Source organism: Triturus cristatus, chromosome 9 (assembly GCF_964204655.1).
Source record: "Triturus cristatus chromosome 9, aTriCri1.1, whole genome shotgun sequence".
NCBI lineage: Eukaryota > Metazoa > Chordata > Amphibia > Caudata > Salamandridae > Triturus > Triturus cristatus.
In genome coordinates this window covers 85,359,151-85,373,733 of record NC_140592.1, presented here as the reverse complement: position 1 = coordinate 85,373,733, position 14,583 = coordinate 85,359,151, and the positions used below count along the sequence as shown (strand labels likewise).

Below are 14,583 nucleotides of genomic sequence, written 5' to 3'. Positions count from 1 at the left end.
TTTGGGATGTAGAGTCTGCACTACGAGCCGCCAAGAATAATACTCAAATATATCCCCTATTTGCTGCTTCCATCCTTTAGCATCTGCACTAGCCTTAACACAAGATCATCATATTCCTTTGTTATTTGTTGATCACCACCATTATAAATGAACATTAGCAACGCATCGGTTTTGCTTACCTAATGAATAAAGAGTTGTTTTCATCATCATCGTCCAGGAGCAGGAAAGAGCACCCTGACAGATAACACGGGAGTGGAGAGGATGTGGCACAGCGAGAGCTGGGGACCCTGGTTCGAGCCTCGGCGGCGCAGAGCAACATCCTGTGGTTCTATGCAAATCACTCCCGGCGATAAATTGTTATATAAATATGCTGCAATAGTAAAAGGCAAAACTTTATGAAAATATAGTTCCACCAAAGCGGATGTTAACAGCATTTCGGTGGCGGGAAACTGATCAGAGAAGCAGACGAGGAACAAGCATTAGTAAATTCAGGAAAATATGCTACAGCCAGTAGAAATGGAGAAAAAGGTACGTGGCACACACAGGAACCAATGAGCAGCCAGGAAAGAAAAGAGACCGGATGTAAATCTATTTTAAGTTTAAAGTTTATATTAAAAACAACCGATTTCTCAAGCACAGGGCAAGGGCTGTGCAGGCAAATCCTCAAAAGCAAAACGTGCTAATTTTAGGTCTGCCCTAGAGACAACTGTGATTGTTTCTCCAACCTCATATCCTCAAAAATGTATGAATAAATACATATATTCATACAAAGAGGGGCCTTAACCATTGGCCTATCCAAACGTCATTTATATTTTGGGCCTGGCAACTAAAGCTTTTAGCATGTGGCAACGGGTCCAACTTAATCCATTGGATCGCTTGCTGTCCGAGTGATGGCATTTTTTCTGGTCACGCGTGCAGCCACCAGAAAAGTTGTGCTTCCGTGGAAAGCCTGGGTTGTTGCACCACTCTTTTAATTTTATCTTTTACTTTTTTTTGTCTTTTTTGTTTTCTGAATATGTTTGGAAACCAAATCAAACAATCACATGCTTGCCAAGGGAGATCTATTGACTTTGCTAATGCTTGATTTTTATTGCTGGCCACAGTTTAATAATTTACTACACCCAAAAAATATTTTTGGGAACCAATAGTCATTCAGGGGGCCTTTACTTAACATACTGTGGATCACACATCCGCTGTCAGAAATTGCTAGTGATCAAAGAGTTGTAACGGTTCTGTAGTAAAGCAGAGTTTATTCTCCAGCACAACTTGCTTTGGTGTAAGATATAACTGAGGACACGAAGGTGTTCAGTGTTGTTAAATATACAAGGACAAGAGTTAAATAAAATATAGGCGGTAAAGAAAGACTACATGAAGCAACCATCGGAGGCTGACAATCACGCAGACAGGCACGAAGATGAATATATATTTACTCATAGTACTGTCAGAGGGGAAAACAAATTCTCTTCCAGGGGATCCTCATCAATAGTCATAAGCATTAGAATATTCCCGCCCATGTGCGGGATCCCGGAAACAGTATATTATATGTGCCCCACATATATATATCCATACATATATACCTATATGTATACACAAGCAATTGCAGCCCCTAAACCCTAGAGCTGAACCATGCTGTAAGTAATTTCCACTACACATAAGAAAATAGCATTATAAACATGAGAAACAACATTATAACTTGTTTGGAAACTGTTTTAATGCTTAGAAAACAGCAGAAATTCTTAGAAAACACTGAAAGCATAGGAAGCTCCCAGGCTGCATTGCAAATACCCAGTCTAAAAAGACTGAAAAGCTAACTCATAGCTGCATAGCAAAAAACTGACACCGTGCCTTTAAGGCACACCTGACCCCCACCTTCCCATCATGCCTCAGGGGTGGCAGTTAGGTCAGTTGTTCTTTCCGGCTCCTTCTGGAAGGATCCTGGCAACAGAGCTCCACTTTTTTCTGAGTTTGTCAGAAAATTTTGTCTGTTTTTCAACTGTTTTTTCCCTTACTTCGACGTTTTACATCTAAGTCAGTAAGAGGCTGCCTTTTTTAGGCATTTTTGGGCATTTTTTCCATCTTAAAATGCCTTCTCTTTTCGATCCTTACCCTGCCTGTGGCAAGAAGAAGGCCAGGACTGACTCTCATAGGGTCTGTATCCTGTGTCTACCGGAGGATCATGATTCCAAGACATGTACTCACTGCCAGAGCCTGTCCAAAAGAACTTTGAAGGACAGAGAGCGAATTCGCGTTTATGGCCTGGCACAACCATCCAGAGGCCGATCTCCGGTGAGGAAGGGCTCCAAGAGGCATAGAGATTCATCTAGAAGCAAGTCCTCTCGTCCTTCCGCCTCAGCGTCGGGCTCGGCGCTGAGAAAAGATGTTCCGGTAGGTCGTGTTTCGAAAAAGAGGCTTTCGACAGCGGGCTCGCCGTCGAGAGCAGGTACGTCGACGTCGAAGTCCAGACCGCCATCGTCAACTCGGCGACAATCGGCGTCGAGATCCAGAGCCTCTCCGCCGTCGTCAACCCGGCGACGTTCGGCGTCGAGAGACACCACCCCTCCGCCGTCGTCAACCCGGCGACGATCGGCGTCGAGGAGCAGGGAACCTCCGCCGTTGTCAACCAGGCGACGATCGGCGTCGAGGAGCAGAGAGCCGTCGCCAACCCAGCGGCGTTCGGCGTCGAGGAGCAGGGACCCTCCGCCGTCGACATCTCGACGTCGATCGGCGTCGAGGAGCATGGACCCTCCGCCGTCGTCAACCAGGCGACGACCGGCGTCGAGGAGTGTCACCCCTCCGTCGTCGAGGGCACCATCCCCTCCGTCGTCGAGGCTCCATCGGCGTTCGACGAAGAGACAACAGGATCCTCCGCCGTCGTCCTCCAAGCGGCGTTCGGCGTCGAGGTTGGCATCCGTGTCGACGTCGAGAGTGGCGGCATCTCCGCCGGCGTCCCCGCGGCGTTCGGCGTCGAGGGAGAGAGGGCCTCCGTCGTCGGCTTCACATCGCCGTTCGACGTCGAGGCGGCATGCTTCGCCCGCTGAACATGGCCGCCGGTCCACATCGAGGCGTCGTTCGACGTCGAGAGAGTCCCGGCGAGAAAGGAGACGACACCACGGATCGACGTCAAGGCCGCGCTCGACGTCGAGACCGGCCTCGGACAGGTCGGTGGTCCTGGTGACAGAGTCGGCGTCTCGCCATTCCTCCTCCCACTCAGGGGCCTCTCCACGACCGGCAATTCCACGAGAACCTGCAGTTCCACCCCGTAGGTCTTCTCCTCAGACTCAGACAATTAATCTGTCGCCCAGATGGCTGCTGCCAGCACATCATTGGCAGGACTCAGGGCCTACAAGGAGGATGCGGGAATACATCAGTCCAGTGCATGATTCTCCGCTGCAACGGCTGGTGGCGGCTGTGGACAGAGCTAGTCCCCCCAGGCCAGCGCGTCCGAGATCGCCGGACGACAGGCGACGCAGATCGCGCTCCCCCAGACGGGAGGAGCGTTCACCTGGGTCACGGGCTCGTGATCATCGCCGGAAGAGGAGAAGGACTCCATCATCGTCCTCTTCCTCGTCCTCCAGGTCATCCATCAAGGACTATTCACCCACGCTCTCGGGCAGCCCAGTGTCCAGGGTCTCGCCCATAGACGACATCAATACCTACCAGGAGGTGTTGCAGCGGGGAGCACAGAAGCTGGGGATTGAGATGTCAGTCCCCCAAGTCACCACGTCGGTGATTTTTGAAACACTTCACCAAAAGTCTGCCTCTCGTCCGCTGCTGCCTTTGGTCCCAGGAATCATGGAACCAGTCATGGACACCTTTCTCACCCCGGCGACCGTCAAAGCCGTTCCGGCTCGTATCCTGAAAAAATACAAGCCAGCTACCTCTGACCCCGTCTTTGTGAAGATAGACCAGCCTGCGGACTCTGTCATAGTGGCAGCTGCAAGAAAGGGTCAGACGGCGTCGGCCTCCTCTTCCGTCCCTCCAGATAAGGAGAGCAGAACCCAGGACTCTTGGGGACGCAGGGCCTGCTCTTATGCGGCGGCGGCCCTCAAAATCTCCAGCGCGGCGGCGCTTCTGGGCAGGTACGACAGGGCTCTCTGGGACTCGATGGAGCGTTTCAAGTCCAAGCTCCCCAAGGAGGACCAAAAGGACTTTGAGGAGATTGTTACTGAAGGGGCTCTGGTGGCTAATCAGTCGATTAGCACAGCGGCGGATGGTGCGCTAATCTCAGCCCACTCTTACACACACGGCGTCTGCGCCAGGAGGTCGTCCTGGTTGCGTCTGACAGGGCTCAAGCCAGACGCACAGCAACGGATTTTAAACCTCCCGTTCTCTGGCAACTCCCTCTTCGGCACTCACACGGATGAGGAGATGGGGCGCATGAAAACTGAGCTGGACACCCTCAAAGCCGTGGGCTTGGAGAAGAAAAAGGAATTCAAGCGCCGTTTTCGACCCACCCAACGCAAGGGGCCTCAACAGAGGGTTCAAACCCCTCAGTGGTCTCAGAGCAAGCCCCAAGGGAAAACCCAGTTTCGAGGCGGAAAGTCTGGCAGGGGCAGAGGTGGACACCAGCAACAGTCCTCCACTACCACAAGAGGAGGAAAGTCATGAGCTGTGGCTTCCTCTACGGCCGTTGCCCACTCCAGTGGGAGGAAGTGCGTCACAACATCTAGCAGAGTGGGACAGCATCACAAAAGATCGCTGGGTGCTGAATATACTGCGTCATGGATATGCGCTACGTTTTCGAGCGCGTCCCAGAGACATCCCGCCAAAGAGGTCCCGCCCTCACCACTTAAAACTGCTCCAACAGGAGGTGAGGGCCCTTCTGCAAAAACAAGCCATAGAAAGGGTTCCTCCTTCGCAGGTCGGAAAAGGAGTGTACTCCCGGTACTTCCTGGTGCCCAAGAAAGATCAAGAGCACAAGTTTCGGCCGATTCTGGACCTTCGTCTCCTAAACAAAGTCATCGTCAAGGAGAAGTTCCGTATGTTGGCGCTTCACCAAATATGTCCACATCTACAAGTCGGAGATTGGATGTGTTCGGTGGACCTCCAAGATGCGTACTTTCACATTGCAATAGCGAAACATCACCGCAGGTACCTGCGGTTTGTGGTTGGAAGCAAGCACTACCAGTACAAAGTCCTCCCATTCGGACTCAAGTCGGCTCCGCGAGTCTTCACCAAATGTATGGCAGTGGTGGCGGCCTGCCTACACAAGCAGGGTCTCTTCGTCTACCCGTACCTAGACGACTGGTTGCTGAAGGCTCCATCCAAGCAGCAGGTGAAGAAAGACTTCCAAATCTGTCTGAGACAGTTGCACGCTCTCGGCCTTCACGTCAACATGGCAAAGTCCGTGCAGCAGCCCACTCAGTCCATCCACTACCTTGGCTCCGTTCTGGACACAAGCGTGGGAAGAGCGTATCCTTCGGAGGAGAGACTATCTTCAATGAAGAGGAAATGCAGGCTTATGCAGCAGATGCGGAGGCCGTCAGCTCGGCAGGTAGCATCTCTGCTGGGTTCCATGGCGTCCTGCATTTTTCTGATTCCCCACGCCAGACTGCGAATGAGACCTTTGCAGCAGGCTCTGGAGGACCAATGGGATCAGTCCACAGGCCGTTGGGGAGATCGAATCTCTCTCTCCCAGGTAGCGAAATCTTCCCTAGCATGGTGGACTCGTCAGGACAATCTGTTGGTGGGAGTCCCGTTTCACCAGCCACTTCCGGTGCAATCGGTGGTGACAGACGCATCGCTACAAGGATGGGGGGCCCACATGGGGTGCCTCCAAATACAAGGTCAGTGGTCTGCAAAAGAACAGGGCTACCACATAAATATGCTAGAGCTTCGAGCAGTCCACCTTGCTCTAAAGGCGTTCCTCCCAGCAATCGAGACCGACTCAGTCCTGGTGCAGACCGACAACACCACGACCATGTTTTACCTGAACAAACAGGGCGGGACTCGGTCACGCCCCCTCTCCCTGGAGGTGCAGGCGATCTGGCACTGGCTGCTCGCCCGGAACCTCTCGGTGGTGGCAGTACACCTTCCAGGGGAGTTGTATATCAAGGCAGACGCACTCAGCAGGCACTTCGAAGATCAGCCCGACTGGGTGCTGCACGACGACGTGGTGGCGGACCTGTTCCGTTGGTGGGGTCGTCCAGACATCGATCTGTTTGCAGACGACGAAAATTCAAAATGCCACGCCTTCGCGTCCAGATTCCACCGTCCAGGGACCAGGGGGAATGCTCTTTTGATGGACTGGTCAGGGACATTTGCCTACGCCTTTCCGCCCCTGCCTCTGATTCCGAAGGTGGTATCCAAGCTGCTCAGATCCGACATGAAGATGATCCTCATAGCTCCGGACTGGCCGCGCCAGTGGTGGTACCCGGACCTTCTTCATCTCTCAGTTCGACCTCACAGGCGGCTGCCTTGCAGGCCGGACTTGCTGTCCAAGATGGGCGGGAGGATTCTGCATCCCAACCTTCCCTCACTGAACTTAACAGCATGGCTCCTGAGGTCCTGCAATACGGACATTTAGGTCTACCGCCTGACTGCATGCATATTCTCAAGGAAGCGAAGCGACCCTCCACAAGAGCGTCTTATGCGTTTAAGTGGAAGAGGTTCTTCATTTGGTGTAGGGAGAATCACCATGATCCTACAAAGGGGCAGGAGGACGTCATCCTTCCGTACCTCCTTCACTTAGCTAGATCAGGCTTGAAGTATGCATCCATCAGGGTCCATTTGTCTGCCATTACAGCTTACAGGAGGTCTCCAAGTCAACCTTCTTTTTTCCAGATGCAGGTGGTCAAGGACTTCTTGCAGGGGTTGAAAAAAGTTTACCCCCCTGTTCGAAACCCTTCGTCTCCGTGGGAGTTGAACTTAGTGTTATCCAAGTTGATGGGCCCACCTTTTGAGCCGATCCACAAATCTTCTTTACAGCATCTGTCATGGAAGGTCGCTTTTCTGGTAGCCATTACATCGGCACGCAGAGTAAGCGAAATCCAGGCTCTGTGTACTAAAGAACCGTACACAGTTTTTCACCAGCACAAAGTGGTCTTAAGGGCACATCCATCCTTTCTCCCTAAGGTAGTGTCTGATTTTCATATTAATCAGTCCATTTCTCTGCCATCCTTCTTCCCGAATCCAGCGACCCCGGCTGAGCGGTCGCTCCACTCCTTAGACCTCAAGAGGGTACTTAAATTCTATCTGGCCAGTACCAGAAGCATTAGGAAGACGGATCAGCTGTTTGTCAACTATGGCGCCATGAGAACAGGCTTCCCAGCAGCTAAACGATCCATTTCCAGATGGATTGTTTCCTGCATTACCCTAGCCTACCAGCTGGCGAAAAGGCCCTTACCTTTGGCCCCTAAGGCTCATTCTACTAGGGGGAAAGCGGCCACAGTAGCTTTCTTGCATGACGTTCCAATGGCAGAGATCTGCAAGGCGGCCACTTGGAAATCGGTCCACACCTTTACCAGGCACTACTGCCTCGAATCCGATTCCAGGGCGGATGCCCAAGTAGGCCAAGCCTCCTTGAGAAACCTGTTTGGGTAGCTGAGCTATCTGAGCATACTGTTCCTTCTCTGTTTTTTCTTTCCTTTGCCCGCAGGGGGATGAGGTGAGGCTCGCTATTCTATTCTAATGCTTATGACTATTGATGAGGATCCCCTGGAAGAGAAGGATTAGTTACTTACCTGTAATCCTAGTTCTCTTCCAGGGGTATCCTCATCAAAGTCATAAGCAACCCTCCCGCCTCCCCGGGCAAAGGTGTGTTAGTTTTCAGAGGTTATTATTTTTCTTTGTGCCATGACTTTTCAGTCTCCGCAAAGAACAACTGACCTAACTGCCACCCCTGAGGCATGATGGGAAGGTGGGGGTCAGGTGTGCCTTAAAGGCACGGTGTCAGTTTTTTGCTATGCAGCTATGAGTTAGCTTTTCAGTCTTTTTAGACTGGGTATTTGCAATGTAGCCTGGGAGCTTCCTATGCTTTCAGTGTTTTCTAAGAATTTCTGCTGTTTTCTAAGCATTAAAACAGTTTCCAAACAAGTTATAATGTTGTTTCTCATGTTTATAATGCTATTTTCTTATGTGTAGTGGAAATTACTTACAGCATGGTTCAGCTCTAGGGTTTAGGGGCTGCAATTGCTTGTGTATACATATAGGTATATATGTATGGATATATATATGTGGGGCACATATAATATACTGTTTCCGGGATCCCGCACATGGGCGGGAATATTCTAATGCTTATGACTTTGATGAGGATACCCCTGGAAGAGAACTAGGATTACAGGTAAGTAACTAATCCTTCCGTCGTATCAACTCAGATACAGCTCTCGTTCAATAAATACCCAGATATTTCTGTACTTCCTTTCAAAGGTACTATAATATTGCAGTGATTCCGGTTAGCGGAAACATTTCAGACTTATTCCACTTGATGTGGAGTAGAGAAAAAGCCACCAAATTTGATAACTTGCCTAATCTGGGATAAATTCACGTCAGATTTTTGGACATAGAGGATGACATTGACAGTGTATGAGGACAATATAATCTAGTACCAATCCACAGACGTCAGCGGAAATGAAATTCCCGATTTAAAAAAAAAAAAAAAAAAAAAAAAAAAAAAAAAAAAAACTTGGGTCGTATGCTGCTTGAGCTTCCTGACAGTCTTTTGCTTATGGGTGGGGATTTTAATTCGGTTGTTTCAGGCGATTTGGATCGCCACCCGCCCAGGGCCCTCCCTGCTGCACAGGCGTGGCTCGGCGGACTCTTGGGTACCTTCGGTCTGGTGGATTGTTGGAGGTTAATGCATCCGACACAGTGTCGGTACACATTTCACTCTGGGGCCCATGGGAGTCTCTCCAGATTGGATTATTTTCTTATGCCCGCGGCCCAGACTGCCCGGATTCGAGAGGTAAAGCACTTGGCCCGGGGTATCTCTGATCATTCCCCACTGTGGTTGCTTTTCGACACCGGGATGCGGTCCGCTGGGCGGATCGCCCCTATTAACCCTTGGTACTTGCGAGACCCCAAGATTCGTGATAGCCTTGTTCAGTCGATTGATCAGTATTTTCTTGAGAATGAGGGGTCGGTGTTGTCCTCAGTGTCCCTGTGGGAAGCCTTCAAAACAGTGCTCCGCGGGCATGCCCTATCCCAGATAGTGGAGGCTAAGAGGGTTAAGAATGAGGCGGTGGTGAAGCTGGAGACTGAAATATCGGGGCTGGAGGCGGCTTTGGAGACGGGTGTCACTCAGGATGGGCTTCATGCCCTCAGCTTGAAGCAGTTTGAATATAAGTCTCTTGTCACTGACGCTGCCAAGATCATGTATAGGGAGCAACAGGGTCGGTTGTATGATGCCGGGGACAAGGCGGGTAAACTGATTGCTTGGTTGGATAAGAAGGAGAGAGTGAATCGTGTGGTCCCGGAGCTTCGGGTTTCGGATGGAGTGTGTGTGACTGACCCCGGTGAGATTGTGGAGTGTTTTGCTGACCACCTCCGGGCGGTGTACTCCCCGGTGTCTGATAGAGATGAGGATGACTCTCGTCTCTTGCTGCGGGATATTGCCTTGCCCGGCCTATCCATCGAGGACCGTGAGCAGATGGATGCCTCCCTGTCTGTCGACGAGATTGCTACCGCGATTCGTTCCCTTCGCTCGGGCAAGGCTATGGGCCCCAACGGACTGCCGATTGAACTGTATAAACTACGCCCGGATAAAATCGCGCCCTTCCTCCGTCGTATGTTTCTGGAGTCGCTCGAGCGGTGTTCCCTTCCCGACGACCAGCGTCTGGCTACTATAGTTGTTATTCCCAAGGACGGTAAACCAAGAGACCGCTGTGCCTCATATAGGCCTATTTCCCTACTAAAATGCCGAACCGAAAATCCTTGCCAAGGTCCTCGCTAATCGCTTGCTGAAAGTTATATGTGATTTGATACATCCGGATCAATGCGGCTTTATCCCTCATCGTAATACCGCTCTCAACTTGCGGCGTCTACATGGCGTCCTCGCTAGGGCGGAGTACTTCTCTGAACCGGCCATATTGGTTTCCTTAGACGCCACGATGGCCTTTGATACCATCGAGTGGCCATTCCTTTGGGCCATATTGGCGAAGTTTGGCTTTGGGGAGGGATTTATTAGTTGGGTGAAGCTCCTCTATGCTGGTCCAATGGCTCAGGTTGTTGTCAATGGGCGAGTTTCTCGGCCCTTCGCTCTCGGGTGGGGTACTAGGCCGGGGTGCCCGTTGTCCCCTCTGCTCTTTGCTCTCGCCTTGGAACCGCTCGCTGCCTGGCTCCGCTGGGAGCCCTCGATCAGAGGGATCCGGTGGGCCCCGGGCTTCGAGGATCGGGTCTCGTTGTACGCGGATGATATTCTTCTGTACCTCACCTCGCCGCGGAAGTCGCTCAATGTGCTTTTTGATGTCCTTACTTCCTTCGGGAGAAATTCGGGTTTGATAATTAACTGGTCCAAATCTTGCGTGTATCCTATCTCCGGTGGCCTTCCTTTCTTGCCGCCTCGGCTTCCGATCCAAACATCTCAATCCGGCTTTAAATTCTTGGGGGTATACGTTTCGTTGGATCCGGCGGTCCGCTACGAGCAGAATCTCCTGTCTCCCCTCCGGCGTTTGAGGGCGGATACGGCTCGGTGGTGTAAGTTGCCCTTGTCTCCACTTGGTCGCGCAGCACTGTTTAAAATGATGTCCCTTCCCAGATTTCTTTACGCACTCCAGAACTCCTTCGATACCATTCCGGCGGCCTACTTTAGGGAAGTGGAGAGTTTGCAGAGGAGACTGGTTTGGGACGGTCGTGCGCGTATCGCTTTGGCAAAGCTGACTCTTCCCTGGTATGACGGGGGCATCGCGCTTCCTGACATTAGAAGGTACTATTGGGCCTCCCAGCTGTCTGCCATTAACCATGCTACGTACGCTCCTGGCTCGAACCCGGCATATGAGATGGATAAATTCCTGCTTCCCGGCGGTAACTATAACAGAGCGCTCTACTCTCGATCTGCCGGAAGGACCCTCACGGGCCCTACTAGGATTGCGGTACGTGTGTGGAAGGCGGCGAATGTAGCTGTGGGCTGGAGTGAGCGGTTAACGTGTGCTACTCCTCTATTCGCCTCAGAGCGCTTGGGAAGCCTCTGGACAACGAAAGGCTTTGAGCACTGGGATACGATCGGCATTAGCAGAGTGGGGGACCTATGGGTTAAAGGCGCGGTTAAATCCTTCGCGGCGCTTCAGAGCGAGTACGAGCTTAGTGAAAGGGAGTTCTTCCGCTATGCCCAGGTTCGGCACGCCCTACTCTCGGTCTTTGGGGAGGGGACCACGGTCCCTGTTTCTTCGCCTCTCGAGGACCGTATACTCGACGGACACGTCCCCGACAGTACTATCTCCCTGATTTATAAAAAACTAATAAATAATCTGGCTGATCTCTTGGTGCGTCTTCGGGAGGCATGGACGGGAGATGGGGTTGAGTTGGACGACGAGGACTGGCAGTCTGCGCTGTCATCCCCTAAGGAGGTTGCCATCCCGGCCCGTCTCCGTCTGGTCCAGCTTAAGATTCTCCATCGTGTCTATGTGACGGGTCCCCGTTTGGTCTCAATGGGGTTTTCTGACGACGAGCTCTGTAAGCGTGGCTGCGGGCTCAGTGCCACCTTTCTCCACATCCTCTGGGAGTGCCGCGAGGTGGCGGAATATTGGCGCCAGGTGCATGATGTTATGAAACGAGTCACTGGGGTCGCTCTGTTGCCGGAGGTGCGCCGATGTGTTCTGAATGTGTGGGAGCCCAGTGACTATAATGCGGCCCAGGCTCGGTGGGCGGCCCTTGGGAACATGATCGCAAAGAGAGATATTGCGCAGCTTTGGGGTTCCCAACGGCCTCCCGTCGTGTCCGTATGGAAGGAGAACATGGACTGGTGCATGTTCAGGGAGAAGACGGTGTATGTGGCTCGTGGTAAACCGGGGGCGTGGGGTAGAATCTGGGGTCAGTGGAATGTGTATCGAGGGACTATCTGTTCTTCCCCCCTGGTGGATATGTCTGATGTTGCCTTGTCCCCCTGATCCTTGAGGGTTCCTTGCTTAATTTGTTCATCTGAGTATAGATTTGGTTTTCCCGTGGCCCCCCCTCCCTCTCAGACCCCCTTTTTATTGACCACCCTAGGATGGTCCTATGTGGAGTTCCTCTGCTGTGGTTAGACGCCCTTTTAATGTTTTTCGCCTTGCTTTTTGTTTTTCTTTTCTTTTGTTGATATTTATGTAAAATAGGGTGTATCCTGACTTCCCTTATGTGCAGCCTGATCTCCTGTCATTTAGCGGAGCCCCTGCGGGCCAGTCATTGTTTTTGAACTGCTTGAACACTTCTGAATACTAGCGGCCGGCCCAGGTGGTTGTAGGCCCGTGCTTGTACCCTTTTTCTCTGCACAATAAAATTAAAAAAAAAAAAAAAAAAAGCTAGTGGCTCCATTTCCAATGCACATGTGATGGGGCAGCCCTCTCTCATACCTCTGCCAATTGCTGTCAACATAGACTATTTTCTGTTAATTTTAATTCTAGCAATAGGATTAGTGTATAATAGGGCAACTGTTTTCAAACAAGGAGCGTCGAGCACCAGCCGACAAATAAGCTCGCACATGAAGGGTCATTCTAGGGCATCAAATGCCTTTTCAGTGTCTAAAAGCACTGCCATAGCTGCAAATTGCGGGTCAATAAGATGTAATATGGTCATCAATGGGCAGAGATTAAAGGCAGTGGATCTCTGAAGTATAAAACCTGCTTGAGCCGATAATTAACAAGGAATCACATGAGTTGTTGCAGGCGCTGAGCCAGGATTTTAGCAAAAATGTTGTTCTCCAATGTTGAGTCCATGCTAGGCAGGGGCGGTGCGTCTATTAGGGTGCTTGGGCGTTGCCCCACCAATTAATTTGAGGCACTCGAGAGTTGAGTAACAACTAACAAGGGTTGCCGTCACTTTCAGTCTCTCACTCACATCATTTATTTAAATCCCAGCAGCCGCCGGAGGCAGTCAGCTCAGAAGGGGGCGGGGCAGCAGGAGTTCAGTCCAACAGTCATGAGTCATCATCATGACATCGATACGGTCGGCAAAGTGCACAGCAAGAGTGAGCATGTTCTGTTTAGGGCTTAAAGAATTTTGCGACCGGCCCGAACATGCGCACTAAGCTGCTCATTAGAAGAGCGAGGGTTGTTCCATGCCGCTCTTCTAATGAGCAGCCTAGTGCGCATGTTCGGGCTGGTCGCAAAATTCTTTAAGCCCTAAACAGAACATGCGCGCTACCTGAGATGCAGGTGGTACTTGCCAGCCAGCCAGGAGTGAGCGTGATGTCCGAGCCTCTTCGTCGAGGCAGACACACCTCGTGTTCAGTCCTGCCGCGGCTGCCATGCACAAACATGCAGGAATGTTACGGTAAGGAGAGCAGAGAGCTCTCAGCGTCTGGATCTTACTGAGCACGCTTCTGCAGGTTCATTGGACTGGACTTTGAGCCGTGTAGAGGTGCCAGGTAGGTTAAAAGTTCTTATTACTGTTTAGAATGAAATATCACGAGAGGCGAAAAAGTCAACGGTTTCCAAACATTCAAAGGCGCGAGAGTTATCATTCACCACTACATCAAAAACGCCATGAAAATAAGGCAAGCACGAAGCACACGTACCTTTTAAAAATCTACGTAACGAAAAATATATTAACTCCACACATATTTAATTTACTTTCTGCACAGCGTCAGACGCAAAGGCGGGTGGTGGCGGACAGGGTACTTCAGACCGCTGGTGGGAAACATTCACTTAACAAATTGCACACAACACCCTCCACCATCAATGCCCTGTGTTTTGGAACTGCTTCCGTCTGCCCCTCCAACCGAAGGCTTGAAGAAGATTTCCTGATATAAATAAAATGATCAAAAAATATTTCTTCCTTAAAATGTCTGGTCCAAGCACACTCCGACGTGCTGTAACCCCACGGGTCACCCCTCACTTCCCTCGCATGGTTACAGGTGAGGGGAGCGTGCGTACCCCGAATCTTAGTTCATCCCACCCACCCCCGTGCTCAGAGCTGTGAAGGGGTATTTGGAGCGCACCATACAAAACTGAAGAAATGCACAGAATGTAAAGTATGAAAACCGTGAAAGCAGGGGGTATTTAAGTGTCGGGGAATGGGTGCTGCAAAAAATGAGCACTTTAAAGGAATAAACATCGATTTTCTATCCTTCTGTAATTGTAAGACAAATAAATAAAGAGACGCTGGGAGACTATTTGGCTCAATGTCCGGCATCTCCAGATATATAGCGAGAGCTGCCTCCTTGGAATATCCTCACAGTGGTCCATGCTGAGGGGCATCCTTGGAGTAGTGACGGCCATGCTGAGAGACAAGTTGCTCCTACTTAGGGAGTCATTTGTTATTGTTTGTCGTCGGTGTAACCTGCTCAGCCGTTTGTGATGCACCAGAGCTCACTATGTTTGACTGCGACTTTGGCGGTCGTAGGGTTTCTGGAAGGTCACAGACTACCACCAGTTTAAGCAATCAGCCAATGAGGGCTTTACTGATGACACCACAGCTGTGGGAAATGGTGAATCCTGCCAGACCAAGGGTACT

General features: G+C 51.1%; 1 protein-coding gene across 3 annotated transcripts in view; it reads left to right on the top strand.

The window, feature by feature from the left end:
- Positions 1-14,583, top strand: part of IRAK2 (interleukin 1 receptor associated kinase 2) — a 292,230-nt gene that overhangs the window by 78,619 nt on the left and 199,028 nt on the right. The gene's annotated exons all lie outside the window — the stretch shown is intronic.